The following is a 4,316-nucleotide window of genomic DNA, read 5'->3' on the forward strand; positions in this document are numbered from 1 at the left end:
CAAAAGCTAAAAAGCAAAAGCTAAAAGCCAAATTTGATGTTGTCCTTAGTATTTAAACTGGATTTTCAGCCACATCTCAAATGTTGTCTTGACCAATTAAATAATGTCTTTGCTCGGGGTGTTGAGATGTTTCTCCACCCCCATTGATAAATCAAAGTTTATCTTATCAATTACTTGCTCTAAATTTTCCTACTCTTGCAGGTCTATAATTTTGGACATGATTCCTATAACAAGAATATGATACATTTGACAAATAATTGATTGTCAGAAACGTTTCAAGCAAGAAGATTCAAACAAACACACATACTAAACATGAATATGAAACCTTAAGCTATTCAATAGTTATTAAAACAACATAAACAATAAGTGATTAGAAACATGATAGTCAAATGTGTGGGTTACATATATGATATGGACTGGTAGTCGTTTATCTGTGTAATGGATATGCAGATCATCGATTCATGTGTTTAATTCAGATTTTCCAAATGAAACTCTTTTTGCACCAAGTGTCTGGCCTGGCGCCAGCCTGGCTGGACTTAAATTATTTACGATGCCCATGCGAGCTTCAAAGAAGAAATGAAAACCCCCAACCACATTCCAACATACACAAAAGGAACTTTTGTAAGTCCTTATTAATATGTATTTTAAATATGTTTATGGATTGCATAAAATGGTTAATCCTTGTTATGTGAAGAGTATAAATTGCAAGCTTATACTTTAGGAAATGTCTCTCCACACTTTAACTTCCTCAAAGAGAGCCACGTTTCTGCAACCCCCATCTTTGCAGGTCGTAAAACTTTACGACCACACTGGAGAGGAGAGAAGCCAAATCTTCTCCCCAATGCATTCTATGGAATGAATTCGTTACCTGTTAGTTTTTATGTTTTATAAATGTATTACGTATTCCCTTTTGGTACATTTAGATGTTTCCCAACATATGCAGTGTTATCATGTGTTAAGCAAATCTTTAAATATGTGTAATTCTACATTTGAATGTAACTTCATGTTTTGATCACATATACCTATTATGTTTAGTCTTGTTCTAACCGTCATGCTCTGACAGACCCACTTATCTAGAACAAAGTAAGGAAATGTATGTAATCTGAAGTACAAACTTGCTAGAAATATCCCTGATGGAATCGGACAGGCCCTAGATCATCGGGGGGGGGGGGGGGGGGGGGGGGGGGGGGTTGTCTCCACAGAGACAAAGGAACTTTTCCCTCTGCTTCAGATCGCGGACTTTCATTGGCTATTTGAGCCGATAAGAGGCGGGGCCATCTCAAGCCATAAGAACGACCGAACAAGGTCCGCCTCTCGCTCTTCCTCTTCTTCTCGTTCTTGGTTCTCGGACACGCTGCTCTCCTGTGCGGCCCTCTGCGTGGCCTCGTGCCGCGCTCATTTCAGCCCCCCACCCCCCCCCCCCCCCCTCAGCACAGGGGCTGAGAGAAAAAGCCATTTTAATGGCTCCTTTAGAAGCTTTCGTTTTCGTTCTTTTCTTTTCTTTTCTTTACTAAGTTTATTCAACTATTCGCCTCTCCACGCAAGGAAGACGAATCCTGGAACAATGTTTGTTGAACCTTTCAAATACCGCGCGAGGACAGAACAAAGGACCACGTGCTCCACGCTCACGCCAAGAGCCAGCGCAGCGTGCACGCGCGTCACATGGCCTCCGTTTCATGGCACATGGCTGTTTCAACGGGAACAGCGCGCAAAGCTCACAAGCTCGACGCCGATCTCACGCCACGCTCACATTGGACACTTTTGCAAGTATCACTTTCTCTATGGAGATTTAAATGCTGCTTTAAAGTGTTGTTATGATCTGATTTGTTGTTGGCTTCCAAAAGTTACTGACTATGATTTTCATACCTGAGCTCCTTATGTGATCTCATTCTATTTTCTCTCCCTCTCTCTCTCTCTCTCTCTCTCTCTCTCTTTTATTTGGATTCGTTATGTATTGTATAAAGCTTACTGTTTGTATTGTCGTACGCATATTTACTCTGTGTGATTTGTAGTTTGATGTATTACTAGTTTAATTATTAAGAACCCATATACTGACGATTGGCTTGGACTCCACCCCACTCACATTACGAGTCACTGAGATGTCTGATCTTTAGCTACAAGCTCTAAATTTAGAAACTAAATTTTATCATAAGGATAGGATAATATTTTCATGGCCAGAGAATACTTTTCCTTGAATTATAAGGCGTGATAACTTTATTGAAAATTGATAGGTCTACAGTGGTTTGCTGGACATACCACGGTTTGATTTGCAGTAATTTACAGTAAGAGATATCACAATAATTGATATGAAGAATGTAATATTGACATATTAATGAGTAAGTTACAGTGCCCTGTGATTATTTATTGTTATAGGCAATTGAGCTATTTTTCATAATCAATCAAATTTAATGTAACTGTCATCTGAGATATAAATTAATCATATTCCTGATTAATTATTCAAATTCCCTATATATCATTTGAGTTAATTATTCTGTAAGACTCATTGTTGCTACATCTGTAAAAGACAGTTTCTGTGCCATTCTTTGACATAACGAGGTCCTGTGTAGACCATAGGTTAAAAGGTCCCCTTAAAGGAATTTCAGTCTGTTTCTTTTCTTCTAGGTGGGGGGAAGTCAAACCAAAGAGCTTGTGGTTTACATGTGATGGTCATGCTGTGCATCTCTTTGACCATCAATCTTGATTACTTGCCCAAAATTTGACAGTATCCTTTCCAAATTGTCAATAATTGTTCTTTAGTTCTAATGTTGAAAGTGTTCAAGCTGCTAGTTAGTGGACTTTCTTCCAACTTGTGGCGCTCGGATTTGATTAACTACATTCTGTTGTCTTGAGCCTTTCTTTGGAATTCGGCTCCTCATGTTTCAACCATGCTACCGATCGAATCTTTAATTTGTCTGGTTCGGGTCTGATATCTTTCACTATCAAGACAAGACTGAACGATATCTCATCATTTAAAGGCTCAGGGATTTCTGAAAAATTATTGTTTTGCATAAAGTAATATGTGTCCAGCTCTGAAAGAATGAGTTAATCAATGACAAAGGTCTGACTGCACATATTTTTTTCTCCAAATTTGGCGTTTAATTGTTCCAATTTTACCACTGGTTCCATCCTTTCAGTCAAGGAATTTGATTTCTCTCTCTCTCTCTCTCTCTCTCTCTCTTTCAGGTCTGGCTGAATGCCCCATACCAGCACAACACAACAAGGCCCAATCCAGGAGGATCTAATCAGTAGCTGCACAGCCAGATGTCTCCTTGAGCAGACTCCAAAGCGCACTATTCATTGATTGTTTATGCTGGGTGAATCTTTGAAAATTACATTGGGGCCCAATCACAATAATTAGCAAATTGAAGGCATCGTTATCTTGAGGATATAGTTGTTGTGTTTTTTTTTTTTTTTTTTTTTTCATGAGGACTTTGAATTACTCTGATGATATGCTATTTAAGAGTGCAAGCTAATTAATCTCCTGTCCAGCACAGTTTTGTCCAAATGGATAAAGAGCCCCGTTCTCCATCAGCCGTGAACGCTTTCAGTAATCTTGCATTTCATTGCATTTCCCCCAAGGCATTCAACACCTAGCCCCATCCCTGTCTATTCAATAGACTTTCCATTGCCAGTGTCACAAATTGCTTTATTTAATACATGGTCATGCACTATGATATATTATTTTCCATTGTAACTCTTTCACACTCATTTACATGATCTTGAATGAACCATTCTGGAACAAAATTATAGTAAAATGTGTTCCTTGTGCCATAGTGCACTACATGTATTTGTCAACGGAAAATAAATGACACTATAAAGATATCTAATAGCGTCTCTTGAGTCACTGTGAATTAATGCAAAGCACATGTAGGTGGCCAAATAATGATGCAATGAGCCGTTCCAGAATATTCCACATGGATGCATGTATAGTGTATGTTTTTACATTCTCAGCTGTTTCTTCATATATTCTGCTTTGATTGGTACAGGTGTTAAAATCGGTTGATTATTTAAGGTTGACAGTGTGACTGGTAGGGATGGATAGAGCTGAGAAAACCTGTGGAATTAATATATATATATATATATATATATATATATATATATATATATATATATATATATATATATATATATATATATATATATATATATATATATTATTATTATTATTATTATTATTATTATTCCAATTTTGATGTATATAACTGACTTTGGAAAATCCCAAATTCATTATCTCAGAAAATCACAGAGCTCTGTGTCCAAGCACATTAATAGAGAGGCAAAGGGAAGGAAAAGATGTGGTAGAAAAAGTGTACAAG

At 37.5% G+C, this 4,316-nt stretch overlaps 1 long non-coding RNA gene across 1 annotated transcript; it reads left to right on the top strand.

Moving 5' to 3' along the window:
* Window positions 1-1,343: 1,343 nt before the first annotated feature.
* Window positions 1,344-3,832, top strand: LOC128016305 (uncharacterized). The gene is made up of 2 exons (XR_008184136.1): window positions 1,344-1,767; window positions 3,184-3,832. It is a non-coding gene; the product is annotated as an uncharacterized LOC128016305 (long non-coding RNA).
* The last annotated feature ends 484 nt before the right edge of the window (window positions 3,833-4,316 follow it).

This window comes from Carassius gibelio, chromosome A7 (assembly GCF_023724105.1).
Source record: "Carassius gibelio isolate Cgi1373 ecotype wild population from Czech Republic chromosome A7, carGib1.2-hapl.c, whole genome shotgun sequence".
NCBI lineage: Eukaryota > Metazoa > Chordata > Actinopteri > Cypriniformes > Cyprinidae > Carassius > Carassius gibelio.